The sequence below is a fragment of the Ochotona curzoniae genome, unplaced genomic scaffold (assembly GCF_017591425.1).
Source record: "Ochotona curzoniae isolate NIBS_2020 unplaced genomic scaffold, NIBS_Ocur_1.0 contig_4645, whole genome shotgun sequence".
NCBI classification, from domain to species: domain Eukaryota; kingdom Metazoa; phylum Chordata; class Mammalia; order Lagomorpha; family Ochotonidae; genus Ochotona; species Ochotona curzoniae.
The window spans coordinates 2,733,597-2,748,306 of record NW_024466353.1 but is presented as its reverse complement, the minus strand read 5'-3'; the positions used below and the strand labels follow the sequence as shown (position 1 = coordinate 2,748,306).

The 14,710-nt window shown below is 50.4% G+C and overlaps 1 long non-coding RNA gene across 1 annotated transcript in view; it reads left to right on the top strand.

Annotated features, from left to right (window-relative positions):
- Positions 1 to 1,577: 1,577 nt before the first annotated feature.
- The window catches only part of LOC121161159, a 59,330-nt gene continuing 46,197 nt past the window's right edge, over positions 1,578 to 14,710 (top strand). The window contains exons 1-2 of the long non-coding RNA XR_005884645.1: positions 1,578 to 1,727; positions 9,931 to 10,027. This is a non-coding gene — a long non-coding RNA (uncharacterized LOC121161159). The remainder of the gene's footprint in view (positions 1,728 to 9,930; positions 10,028 to 14,710) is intronic.

Below are 14,710 nucleotides of genomic sequence, written 5' to 3'. Positions count from 1 at the left end.
TCAAACCAGAGAGACAGCTACATGACAATGCTGCCATTCGGCGTGTTCCAGGCCAGAGCTGTCGCCTCGGTGGCAGACCACCATTTGCAGGGGGGTTTCTTGTTGAAAACGACCCAGAGGGCAGCAGCAATGACTGCAGACCAAGAATTCACAGACCAGGGCTCTGGGGGGCCAGCAACTGGCGTCTCCATGAAGCTAGCCTTGCCTGGGCTCATGGACACCCAACGAGATAGGAGCAGTGCATGGAGGAGACGATGGACTCCAGCAGGTATGGGTGCAATTCCACCTGTTAACATGCACCTGTTTGTGTTCCTACTTAACAGCTCTTCTCCAAAGCCGCGGTTAACTCAGAATGCGTGTCTGAGAACCAAGAACTGTTCTCACAGGATCCCATGCTGTTCTGCTGGGCGCACTGGCAGGCACAGGCACGCTGGCCGTCACCTGCAGGGCCCTCTGAGGAGGGTACACCCGTGAATTTGACAGTGTTCACTAATGCAAGGGTGTTAGCACGGAAACAGGACTGAGGGGCACTCGAAGGAAAGGTACTCGAGGGTGCATCTTCCGGGGAAACGTAATCAAGACAACTCTATCCTTTCCACACCCCAAAGTGATACCCAAAGTCGGCCTGTTTCATATATCGCCACCCCTTCAAAGAAACTTCTCCAACCGAATGTTAGATTTTTCTCTTCCTTAGGCAAAGTGTATCCTTTTCATTCATTTCCTTAATATCTACACAGATTTAGCAACTCGTGAACTCGGTGCTTTCCATCTATTTTACAACCCAGTGTCAAAGACCCAAGGAAGGCTTGTTAATAAAGCAGGAGACAGAAGGCTATAATGACTGGGATCCCGGAAATGCCAGGGAAGAAATGTGTGTGAGTGTGTGTGTGTATGTGGGGTGGGGGTGGGGGGGTCCTCACGGCCATCTTTAGAAATCTGACACAAACAGTCGTAAAGGCCAGGTTGACTGAACCTCCCACCTCGGTTCCGCAGTTCGGCCCCCTCCCCTCTTCAGACTAGCCTATGCCCTCAAACACATCTCTAACTTCCACACACACAAGACAGAAGAGCAGTTCTCACACTCGCGCCTGCCCAGCGCGTCCCTCTCCTCCCCATACAGCCTGCTGCCAGCCTGGGACCACCATCCACTTGAGTTTCCGAGTCTACTCTCCGTTCCCAACCTGCCCTCGCTTCTAGCACAATGGGGCACCCTACATGCTCCACCCAGCCTTCTGTAAACCCGGGGATAACCTTGCCCGCCGAGACTCACGCCATCGAGGAAAACGCACTCCTATTCTATCACCTCTCCCTGCCCTCAGCCCACAGGCGAAGGTGTGGGCGGCTGCCAGGGGGGACGCGTGCCTGGGGTTTCTAGGATAAGGTTGCGCACACGCATTGTTTTTTTCATCCACTGTAATCGCCCCGCCGCGAGCCACAGGCGTGGGATCATAAGCAGTTCTTTCCCCCCGGCTCCTGCTCCCCTTAGCGGCTCCAGGCACCTGCGGCTGGCCCCTCCCCGCCCCAGGCCGCAAACTTCCAAGGCGAGCTCACTCGGCCGGGGCTACCCTGCGGTTCGTGAAGCGCCGTGAGACGCGAGCCGCGGGGTCGGGACGCACGCAGCCTCGGGTGGGGCCGGGGGGCGTACAGGACGTAGTCCAGGTTCCGGGTGGCTCGGCGCGGCCCGGCTCTGCCCCCACGTGGCCCGGCAACCTGCGCGCGCTCTCCAGGTAGAACCCCAGGGGTCCACGAGGCTGTGGTGGGGACCCCCCAGTCACCGCGCCACGCACCCCGCCACGCCACCCGAGCAGGGCCCTTCCGGGTGCCGCCGTCTCCTCCAGGCGGCGTGCCCCACCGGGGCTGGCTGGGCCGACGGCCGCGCGCGCGCCTCAGGGGCCCCGGGGGGCGCGGCCGCGGATGGTCTCTGAGGCCCGGGCGAGGCCGCCACCGCTCCAAGCCTCACGGTCACCCTGACCAGATACACCCCTCAGGCGCCCCGGCCCGAGTCCCCTTCCCCCCCGCTGGGCGATGCCCGAGCCGGCTTCGCCTTCGGAGCGCGCGTGGGCTCGGCGCGCGGCGAGGCGGCGGCTCTCCAAGAGTACCTGCGTGAGGCTCCGGTTCCGAGTGCAGGGGATGCGGTTCACCTCGGGGGGCCGGAGGTCGGCTTCTTCTCCGTGGCTTGCGTGTAGCGCTGCCGCCTCCAGACAGCCGCTTTGCTCGTCGCGCTCCCGAACGTGACACTATATATCCGGCTCGCAGCCTGGGTGTGGGGCGGGAGGAACGCACCCTCCCTCCGACCTTCCCCGCCGCCGCCGGGCGCCGAGCCTGCGGCAGCCTCCGCCCGGGCGGAAGGAGGGCGAAGAGTCGGGGGGCTCCCCGCTTGCAGGCCGCTGGGCGACGGCCTCGAGGGCAGGGCGGCCGCGCGCGCCGAGCCCGTTCCGGGTTCCCATTCATGCAGCCGCGCGCCGAGCCCCCGCTTCCCCGACTAGATGTGCGCGCGCGTGGGGGCGGACGGGCGCTTCTCTCTGGCCTGGTCTGGAAAAAGAAGAGCCCACACCTGTCCTGGGTTGAACAGCCGGTGGGAGGCAGAGGGGCTTGCACCTTCCCCCACCCTCAACTCCTTAGCGGAAAAGGCAGCCCCCAAGCCTTGGTTTTCCCGACCGCTTTACATTGTCCACACTGCACACCCCAATTGCCCTTGATTGTCCCAGGCGCTGCGCAGGGGTCCTGCAAGCCCTTTCGGGGCAGCCAGTTGTCAGTGACCCTGGCTGGGGGGGGGGGGGCTCCTCTGGAAGCACAGTTTGCTGGACCTGGGGCTCTGCCTGCCGCCGGTGGGAAAAGCAAATGTGTGTGAGCGTGTGGGAGGCAGGAGAGGGTAGGTTTTGGGATGAAGGCAGCAGGAATGGGATGGGCCTCGCTTCTCTGGATTTTTCTAAAGGCGTTTCCTTGCCTAGCCTTGTAGCTTTTTTTTTCAGATGTGGTAGTGGTGGTGGCGGGGGGAGGGGGGAGGAAGCGGGATTGTTAAAATTTTAAACCGTAAAAGCTGGAGCAGGTCCTGTAGACCAGTGGAGAGATGGACAGGCAGTCCTGGCCCCCCATCCCCGGAGTGCTGGAGACTGGCCAGCGCCCGCCCTGGTTCTCCTGTTAGCAGTGCAAGGCACAGTACATTAGGAAACACCAAAAGGGTGCCCTCCACTGTCTTCATTCTCATCTGTTCAGCAGTCTACCTGCTGTTGAGGAATAGGATCCAGCCCGTTGCAAGTTGGTGCTAGTGAAAGAACCTACGTCAGGCTTTTAAACAAGAATCGCACCTGTGTAGGATTCTCTTCCCATGCCAGTTGGGAGGCAGAGTGGACCCTAAAACACTGTAGTCAATTGGCTCTAGGGACTGCCTGAAAGCCTAGAGAACAAACTGGAAACAAATGCAAACTCCTCCACCGGCTTCCCCAGGGCAGAACATGGAAGGTGAGCTCCAAATGCCTATGGCAGACCTTGACAGGATCCTGCCAGATGCTGGTGAGCGGTGTGGAAATCATCCCTCCATTTTACTCCAGCTCCTGGGAAAGCAGGAGCCTCATGTTCCCAAGGCACGAAACAGAATTTGTTATTGTTCTAGATCTTTCAAGAATGTATTCCCATTTCTTAGCACGTCTCCAAAGGCAATAAAGTAAGACCCTGCGGAAAGTAAACCCCAGAGGCACAGAGTTGTATATTGATTGTCATTATTTATAAAGTTAAAAAAAAAAAGCACAAACATTCAATGCAATGCTCATTCATTAAAATAGAGCATTGCTGTTGATGCCAAGACCATAATTGTTAGATAATGTCCACCGACCGACCGCCCGCTTGGTGAAATAATATCGGCAAGTTGTTCAGAGTTGAGATGGAAGCTTTATTGGAAAAATCCGCTCCTGAGCCACCTTCGCGCAGAGAGGAAGGAAGAGGGAAGCGAAAGGGCCTCTCAGACACGTGTCTGGGAGTTTTATACCCATCTACACACGTGGGAGGGCAAGGGGGTTGTCCGTGTCCCAACTATGCAAGGAATGTCCATTCAGGTGTGCCATTGGTCAACTGGAATCCCGCCAGGTAGGTGACGTAACCGGCTCCTGTGGCCCCTCCTCCTGTGGGGGCGGGGCAGACCTGCCCCTAGCCTCCAGTGCCCTGGGGAGCCATCATTCCGGACTCTTGGTAATAGGAAAGGGGGCGACGAAGTCGTTCTGGCTACTTCCTGCTGAAGGGGGGGGCGTAGTCCCTAATTGTGGTCCGGAGAGGGCTCTGTGGGCACTGGGACATAGGGGTGGAGCAGCAGTTGGTTGAGAGTGACCCGTGAGGCTTCTTGGATTTTTTCTTTGGCAAACCAGATTCGTTAATATAATAACAACACTGTTCCTGTAGGAAGACACAGGTTCCCCCTTTGCTTGCAGTCAGCAGGTCCAGGGCTCGTCGATTCTGGAGTGCCACTTCAGCTAGCGAGGTGATTTGTCGCTGCAAGGATGCCAGGGACTGGGCTGAGTCTTCTATAGCCTGGTTGAGGTCTGCTTGGAGCTTGTTGACCTCGACGATGGAGTGACCTAGGGCTCCTGCACTGAGGCCTACCGCCAGCAGGGAGGTAGCAATCGACATTCCTACCAGAGCGGGAATGAAGACTGCCCGTTTGGTTCTTTCAAGACTGTGGGGGTTTGAAGTTTCCTGTTTAGCTTCTGACCAAGAAAGCAGTGTTAGTTGGTGCACCTGCTAGAAAATAAATCACAGTTGACTGAAATAGAAGAAAATGAATTGAAAGAATTGGTGCTGGAAGCAAGACAATTACATTGAGCCATGTTTAGACATGGGGCAGGGGCTGGCCAGCAGAATGGAGATCCCAGACACCTTGCAATATATGAGGTTTCCCAGTGCGACACAGCTGTTTGGAATAATAACATTTGTTAAGAGGTGGGCTAGACATGTGCCCTTGACAGTGGCATGGGTTGCAATACACTAATGAGGCAAATCCAGCTGAAATGAAGAGGAAGTGGTTAGCTGTTGTCCAGAAGAGGAGTAAGAGAGGAGTGAGGTAGTCGGGTGAGTTGCTGGGTCAAAGAAGTGGCAGATAATTTATCCTTGGTACAAGCACTAAAATGTTTGAGGTGAGAAATGATACCAGGAAGTGTGATCAAGGAGTTTGGCAGCCACAGGCATGGTCAGGGTCACGAAGTGAGGCCTGGTCCACTGAGGTTGGAGTGAGCGTGGGTGGAGGGTCTTGAGGAGGACCAGGTCACCAGGCTAGAGAAGAGAGGCATTGGGGTCTGATGGTGTGGTAGCAGCCGGGTCTAGAAGATAGCAGTCGACGTGGTCTCAGAGAAGCTTTTGTGGGTGAACACATGGGTGAAATCGATCTGCCAATTCTCATCTGGTTCATGTCCTTGCAGCTGGTGAGTAGGCAAGCTGAGCTTAAGGGCTCCTTGAGGAAAAACAGTGGAAAACATTAGGCAGGAGGAGTTAGTGAATGAGGCATTGGTGATGGGCATCCCTTTGGTGGTAAGGGATTCCCTCTCCTGCCAGATGGCAGAATGGGGAGGCAATTGGCCTCTAGGATGGACTCAGGAATGAGTACCACATAGGCTGCATGGTGCAACCATGCAGGTTGGACACCGAGCTACCATCCACTAAAGAATGAGGTCAGGAGACTGTAGAGGCTGGTACAGCAAGCCTTCCCTAGGTAAGAAGTGAGAATCGAGGACCGGCTGGCAAGAGTGAGAGATTGGAAGTTGAGGAAAGTGTTAAGGGGAGAGGACGGTGGGAGAGGATGGTGGGTGAAGTTCTCAGGAAAGACTCATAGTTACATCTCATTGGTGCATAACCGGAACAACACACAAATTCCACAAGCTGTGGGAAAGGGGAAGCAGGAAGCAGTGTCAGGGTCCAGGTTGGGATGTTGGAATCACTCACATTTTTCCTTTCTGTTACATGTTGGGGAGGAATGGCAGGCTCTCAGCCCTGCAAAAGAACTGGTTAATGATTTGGTTAGAAGAAATTTATACATTTGAGTGGATGACACAGGAATGGAGGGAGGGGTTACTTATCAAAATGATGGATTGATTTCCTCCTGAAGCTCACTGGAATATGTAGTCTCTGAGGGTTGGTCTTGAGGAGCTTCTTTGGGGTGCCTCTATGGTGACACACGGATCATCTTGGCAGGTGTTGACCTTCTGTGCAGATTCCACATTCTGGCCATTCTTGGATGGAGAGTCCATTTGACTTAGGCAGAGAACTGGGAACACTTTTACTCAGCCCCGATATCGCGGCTTTATGTTGTGTGGAATTAGTGGGGAAGCTTAGGCAGGAACATGCATGACAGCTGATTAAAATTATCTAGTGAGACCTTGAGAAACAAGACAGGATGTATAGTCTGGCCTGCTTCTAATCTTGTATTCTTTCCCTCCCTCTGCTCATGGGGACTCTGGCTGCTAGCAGGAGCTAAGTCAGGGCCTATGGTAAGGCCAGGGCTCCAGTAGGCAGTGGCCTTCAAGGTTACAGTGTTAGCTAGTAAAAACCGTTTCTAAGGTCTTACATACACGAACTCTGGAGTTTCAGGTAAGGTCAGGACCATCCATCTCTTCACATAGAGTACTGGAAGAGACATCATAAAGGAAGTGTGAAACTGTGGAGACATCCCATTGACTCCCATTACCTGGCTGGACAGAGAGGAGAGCTGGCCTGAAAGAGAGGTTGGTACAGAACAGATGGTGTCTCTGGACAGAATATACAGCTTTACCTGTGATGTTGCTGACCCCAGGCCATCCCTCCATAGCGACAGATGCTTTGGGAGCTGGGCAGAGTGAAGGGCTTTCTAGCTTGTGGCCCACCATGGTTCTGACCCAGGAATACTTTGACCCCCAGGGCAGTCCCATTTCTAGTGGCCTGGCTCTTGGCAGAGCTAACAAGACTCTTTGAAAGCCACTTCTATCACTGCAGCTGGCTGCCCAATATTCTGGCTTCCCATATCACAAGCAGGTGCTACTTGAGGGTAGACTAGCCTTACTGGGTCTCCTAGAGAACAGGTTACTGTATAAAGCCACATTAATGAGCCTCCTGATGCCTAGCTCACTACTCTTCCTCTGGGCCCTGGTTAAAGTGGGCCACAGAGGCAACCACGGGATGTCAGCCAAAGGGATGCTCAATTCTATCCCTGAATGCCTTAATGGGCTGATCTAGGAATCTGTAGTTACAGGCATAGTCCTGATAGTTTTAGGGTAATGCCTATGAGAAGATAATTAGGCTGCTTGGTCTGACAAGTTAGCCATCCCTTTAAAGGGTCTGGAAATCCAACTGTGCAGCCTGAGTCCCTCAGTGAGAGAGAGAGAGAGAGAGAGAGAGAGATGAAGAAAGTAGTTGGAAGCATCAGATTAATTACCATCAAGTAAAAACTCTCAAATAGAAGTTCTAGAAAGCATTTGCCAAAAGTCTGATGTCGGCTACAAATTTGAAACAAGCACAGGTTTATAATTAGCTTAAATTGCACATTAGAAAAAGCAATAATGTCAGTGATAAATATTTAGAAAAATGCTATAGGCAATTTTAAGGACAATGATAAATTACATTGCACATAAACCATACAAGATGTATTCCTCTCAAAACTTTCATGACTTCCCATTCCTTCTACGCCATGCTTTAACTTGGAAATACTCTATAAAACAATTGGTAAGAGCACGTGAGTTTACCTCATGGCTTGGAATAACTTAGCAGTGGATTAGAGCAACTCTATACTGGATTATTTTGATATACAAATTTTAAATTAAGTTTCGGAACAACTTAGCAAATTACAGTTTTGTTCTTTTGATAGATGTTAATTAGCTTATCTTTTATCCCACCCATCTTAGATAAGGGGTGGGGGTGGGGATGACGAAAGGAAAAAGAGTTAAAAGCAGTTGCTGCAGCAGCAGCAGGGAATCAGGCATTATTGGGGTTAAGTCAGAAGAACCAAAGAGGGAGAGCAGGTTAGGTTGGGGGTGAGAATGGAGAAAGGCAAGATGGCAGACAGGGACCTGCCACATGAAGGAAGGCAAGATGGTGGACAGGGTCCCATCAGGTGGAGGAGAAAGGCAAGATGGTGGATGGGATCCTACCACATGGAGTGGGAGGGGAGCTGGGAAGATGGCGTCAGAACAGGAAGTGGAGAGAGGGGGCTTGGGAACATGGTACCTGCGCAGGAAGTGAAGGATCCGAAGGAAGAAGGTTCTGAGTGGGGGAGAACGAACTGGGGAAAGGCGAGTTGGGGAAAATGTGAGGTAGAGGTCAGAGAGGTCCTTGGGCAAGGATAGGGACCCTCTGTGCAGCAAGGATGTCCACACAGAGGGAAAAAGGAGGAACAAAGAGAATGATGGGGTTAGGTGGAATTAGGTGGGGCAAGATATGGGAGTAGATAGAATAAGGGAGGGGTGGGAACATAGCAGAGAAACAGAAGGTAAAGCAAAAGTGACACTGGAATCCAGTGGCTACTCAGTAAGTGAAGGAGTCTGGAAACATTACAGAAGGACTGGGGGCGTAGAAGAGGTGACCAAAGAGGAGGTGACCTTGGGGAACATGGCACAGGGACTGGAGGAGTAACGTACAAGGTGGATGGGCCAAAGGCTCCGAGAGAGACGAAAGTGCAGGTAAAGAGGCTGGCAGAGAAGGAGATGGGGAAGAAGTGGGGGCTGGGTGGAGTCCTAAAAGTTCTGGCGGCTCAGAAAAGGTATGGTTAGGTGAAAAGTCTAAGAGATCCTTGGGAGAGTGGGAGGGCTTAGCCTTGGCCTGGAGAATCTGAGTCGTGGAACAGGAGGAACATAGGGAAGGGCAGGAACGGAGTCTCCAAAAAGCTTCCACATAACAAACTTAAGACCATTTACCCTCGCGAGGACAGAAATTACCAAATTCCGTGAGGATCTGAAAATCAAACGTGCCTTCCGCTGGCCATTTGGAGCCTTTTCCAACACGTACTGTGGCCAGGCCACGGTTGAAAAATGGACAAGGCATTTTCTGCGTAAGTCCAGGCCCAGACCCATGGTTTTAAAATTGGCCAATAAACAGCTTAAGGGGGTTTGGGGGCCATGAGCTCAGGACATTTTGTTGCCCATCCTGTCCCAATAAAGTATCTCACGGCTAATCTAAACACAAAGAAGGCGTCCCCGCTTTGAAATTTAGACTAGAGGGGAACCTGGTTCTCCGTTAAGGAGGGCCAGTCAGTAGGGGGGACGTCTCCCACCCCACTGAGGGCCCTGGATAGGTGGGAGCCGGTCAACGACCAGGGCGTCCCCCGTCTCGCTGAGGGCTCAGGACAGGCAGACCACGTGTACACGGTTTGGGGGGTCTGCAGGAGGTTGGGGGAGTACTTTTTGGGACAGGAGGAGCAGGGCGGAGGGGCTTACCTCACGTCTGTCGTTCCGCAGCCGGCAAAGGCCTTGGGGCTGGCGGCTTAGAGGTGGAGAGAGGAAGGGGGGAGCTCAACCAGTTTAGGGAGCCCACGCATCCCTTCCCGGGTTTCCGGCACCAAATGTTAGATAATGTCCACCGACCGACCGCCCGCTTGGTGAAATAATATCGGCAAGTTGTTCAGAGTTGAGATGGAAGCTTTATTGGAAAAATCCGCTCCTGAGCCACCTTCGCGCAGAGAGGAAGGAAGAGGGAAGCGAAAGGGCCTCTCAGACACGTGTCTGGGAGTTTTATACCCATCTACACACGTGGGAGGGCAAGGAGGTTGTCCGTGTCCCAACTATGCAAGGAATGTCCATTCAGGTGTGCCATTGGTCAACTGGAATCCCGCCAGGTAGGTGACGTAACCGGCTCCTGTGGCCCCTCCTCCTGTGGGGGCGGGGCAGACCTGCCCCTAGCCTCCAGTGCCCTGGGGAGCCATCAATAATGTTATCATTTAAGATGTGGTTCTTGAGATCCTTAGTGTCTCATGCCTTTTGCTAGGAGCTGCCATCACGAAGGAGGGACGGCTCTGTTATGGAAGCTGGCCATCCGAGACCCATGAGCCTGCAGGGCTGATTCATCCGAGGCTGACTCTGAGGTGAGAAGAATCTGTACCATGAATGTCATGTCATTTTGGGTAGATTCCCAGCAACACGTGGTGTTCTCTGGCCTGTAGAGCTAGGAGCTGTGTGTAGGGTGTTGTTCATGTGTCTTGTCCGTTTCCAAGGTTCCTCTTCGTGCAAGAAGGATGTCATTCATACTGGAACCACGTTTGCCCTGTGATCCCATTTTAACTAATTCAATCCGCAACGACCTTTCAGACTTCAGCAGGTGAATATTTTGAGGGGAGCATGATTTAACCTAGAGATAAACCCCCCTTGAGATTGTTGGAACGGTGGATATGATGTTACCTGAAGGAAGCATGTGCATATATAATTAAGGATCTTGAGACGATGTCTTAGATTACCCAGTGTGGTCTACGTCGAGTGGGCTGATACCTCTGTTATAGAAACGGAATGGCAGAAGGAAATAGGAGGAGGCGGTGTGAGGGCGAGGCAGTCAGGTAAGACTAGCAGTGTCAGCAGCCATGAGGATCTGGAGGTGGCAGGTGCGAGTGCTCCCGTGGAGCCCCTGGGAAAGCCCTCACTGGAGCTTCCCCGAGCCTGCTCACCTCCAGAACCACAGAAGTGTGTCTTTGTTGTTGAAGCCACCTGCATGGGAAAACCAAAAGACATTCATCCAGGTTACGTTCTGGGGTGGATTTATTGTTTTATTTATTTATTTATTTATTTTTGTCTTGAGAGATTGGTAGGACTCAAGACCATGTCAAATGGGTGTCTTCATAAAGTGTTCCTAAAATTCTCATCAACTTCTGAAGAGATGGCCAAAGGACATGACCAAAAAAAAAAAAAAATCATCATCTTGCAAACCCAATTCTCAGGCCCAAATACAGTTAATATAATAATGATACCAGCATCTGAACTTGTACAACCGGTTCTGTTCTGAATTCTATCACAGTGTGATGCCGTGCGACTCGCATGCGTTTGAATTCAGCCTCAACTAGAAGGAAACACTGCTGCTGATTGCTGAAATTCCGATATTTGTTACAATAACGGACCACTGCTCTCGGGCTCACAGTTCACCTCAACCACAGAAGACAAGCCTTCCTTTGAAAAACCTGCCAGGAAGCTCTCACTTCATATGTGACATACCTACAAAATGTGCCACAACCTAGAAAATCGGAAGTTGTGAATAAATCTAGTGTCCAGAACACTGTGTTTTCCCAGTGCTATCGGATTAGACAAGTACTTTATCCATCAACGGGCAGTATCATGGAAATGCAGCTCTGATTTTGACTTAGAGAAGGATCCTAAAGATACAGTGGTTTTAGTATTGCAAAGCTGGTTGCTTGAACCACCTACCTCACTTTATCTGAGTGTAGGGACAGGTCTGTTTGTCTCACTTAAGGCCTCTGTGTTAGTTTTTTGTTGCTGCATGAAAAGCATTGAAGAAAAAAAATACCCATTCATTATCGGAAGCTCCCCAGGTCAGCTGTCCAGGAGTGAGCAGTCACAGGATCAGCATAGATGTGACCTTATGTATGAACTGATCTGCTTGGGGAGCATTGAGATCCTTGTAGCTCTAGGACTGGGGTCCTTGACTCCTTGGTGGCTTTCATGAGAGGATTCATCCAGCTCCCAGTGGTCATTCTCAGGTCTTCATCAAGTGCCTTCATGTGACTCATTTCTTTAAAACCAACAGAAAGAATTCCCTTTTTCTCTCTTCAAATCTCTCACCATTTTTAAGGGATGGTACTCAGAGAAGGCACAGCTAAGATCACCTCCCTTTGGATGAGCTCAAAATCAACCCATTTGGAGCTCTCAGTTTCATCATAGAAGATACAGTCAGAACAGCGAAACCCATCGTATTTGCAGGCCCACCGTGTTCAAGGAGGAGGGAAACACAGGGTACGTGAACCAGAGGGCAACCATTTAAAGGTCCTGTGGAATCCCCGCGAATGTCACCTTCCACTGGATGGACAATGGCCCAATTGGAAGTAGAGCCAAAAAAAAAAAAACCACTTCATGCTTTATTTAGGAGTTGTTTGCTATTACAAAGGGAAAATCATTTTTCATTATCTGGCCATGTTTTGGAGGCAACTAGTTAAGGGTTTGTTCACACTCCAGAGGTGTCTTTACCAGTCACACGGTGTGTTTACTGGGCCTGGGGGCTGTTTAACAGTGAAGAGTAAACCCTGGTTTTCTGATTTCAAGTGTGGTACACTCTGCACTGAGGTTTCCTTAAGCCTGAGCTCATGAACACCAGGAGTGTTCTGTGAATGGGCTGGAAGAGATCCAGAGAATTCAGGCTGAGGCTACAGTGTGGCTACAGCTGAGCTAGCTAATGCAGATGCACGAAGGAGTAAATTAAAGCTGTCTTGTTAAATTGCACTAGTCTGAAGAGGTTTATTTGGTGAGGAAAGCAACATGTTAAAAAGCATGCGTAATAAAATTTTGTTTCTACAAAACCATGGTCCAATTGCTTTGTCAAAAGTTTGTGTCTCTAAATAGACATCTAGATGTTTGAGAATAAAAGGAAAAACTTGGAATCTATGTATGGGTAATGAAGATGTTACTCATATGGGAGAAGCATGCAGCTAGTTTAGGATCTGCTGAGCTAGAGGGACTGTGCACTCTGTTCTCAGCCCCTCTCTGTGTAATTCTGTTCTCCTTATCAATTGATATGTTCCCTTTCCTGGAATTCATTCACTTCATCCAGGACCTTGGGGAAGATGTCAGGAAGATATGTATGTTTAGTCTCCCACCCCACCCCACCCCCAAGTTTATGGAGGCATCATAAAATTCCCAGATGCCTTTGTGCCTGCAGGAGTGATTTCCCCTCCCCCTAACCTCTAATCCAATAGCTGGAGTTCATTCCTCACTGGAGACCGTGACAGGACGAGGTGCTAGCGTGTTCTCTCGCTGCGTCGTCTCCTCCACCTCCTCTGTTCTCTTGGCCCACCACCTACTCCGTATGACCATCTTTGCGAGGGGCAATCCATGCTTGTGTGTGTGTGTATGTTGGCTTTGTCACCTTTTAGGTAAAACTTTATCACTCGATGCATCTTATTTGTGCTGAACTTAGAATGTTTCCCTAGGTGCAAGATGAAAGCCTGAAAAAAAGTTAATAATCCTGTCCTCTCCCTCATTACCTGGGTGGGGGGGAGGGCACTTATTAATGCAGGCGGGGGAAGTGGAAGAGGGTAATAGCACACAAGATGGGCGAATGGGAGGTTGAAATGTAAACCAGCGTATCATATGGTCATGTCTACACATCTTTGCAAAGTTATCTTTAAAATAGTTTAATTATGAAAGAATGCTGGAAATGACCACTTCCTCCTAACAACGACCCTGCAGCGGAACACAATGAATCCTTAGTGCGCTTGGATTTATGGGGGAGGTGATGCGGGGAGATGATGTGGGGAGGTGATGTTGCGAGCCGAGCTGCTGCCCTGAAAATTGGAGAAAGACAAGGTGTGCCTGCCTACCAGAGCAGAAACCTCCAGAGGCAACATCAGTCTAAACTATGAATTTCCAGAGGCTCAACGTTGGCACCTCTGAGATGTAAGGATCCCGGAATGACTCAATTGTACTCAGAACAAAAGGAAAAACATGAAATGACTTCAGCTGTTTGTGGCTTCTTCTCCAGGAGCTCCACCAGGTTCCTTATGAGCATCAGGCAGAGCCCTTCATATTTCCGGTAGGAAGAAAAGGAACCGTTGTGAGCTATCAGAACATCCTATCTTTTCTTAACCATGTCTGCCTTCGAGAGAAATTGTTTTCCTACAGCTTCACCCGCTGGAGTTTCATCAGAGCATGTCTGTCCCTTGCGAAGAGAAGTGAAATGGGGACTCACTGGAAAAGGTCACAGTCCTGGAGCACAGGCCCTCCGGGTCTGTGGAATGATTTCCCTTGCCTTAGTCTAAAAGACCCACAACCACCAAGCAAGCAAGCAACTCCACAAACAAACTGAACAGGCTTCAAAGCAGCATGGGAAATGGCAACAATGCTTAAATTATCTGGTCAGACAATTTTAAAAAAATTAGAAGTGTTGAAGGGCTTTCATGGGAACAATCTCAAACAGATGATTTAAGCAGACAAATGAAAAGTCTAAGGAAGAATCCAGAAGAAATGTTAGAGACAATACTGTAACAAAAACAAAGAAAGCCTTAGGTAGACTCCTTAGTAGACTTGGCATGGCTGAGGGAAGAGTCTTGGAGCTCTCCTACAAACAAGAGGAAAAAAGGTTTCTCAGACAGAGATTGAGAGTCTTTGCCAGGAGACTTTAATTAAATATTAAAATCAGTTCTTCAGAGAGAAGGAAAATAGAACTGCATAAAGGAAGGTAGATTATCAAAAACTGAAGGCCAAATAGAAACTTGCTCTTTTTTAGTTAACTGATCTAAGAGATGCAATCACATAAAGTTATGGTAGCATGAGGCGATTGGTGTTCGTGAAAGTGTCTGTATACTTGTGATTGTGATTGTGTGTGTGTGTGTTTGTGTGTGTGTGTGTGTGTGAAATCATTGATGGCATTAACTTGAGGGATAGGAAGGAAGCTTTATAAGTAGTGTGTTATGGGAAAATATCAACACCATCTGTGAAGTATCACAGTATTACTCCAAATCTACTTAGTTTGTATTTTGTGAACTTCAGAGCAGTCACAAAGTTTTGAAATAAAGCATACTAATAGGGAAAGCTCAGTACATTTTTGCTATTCT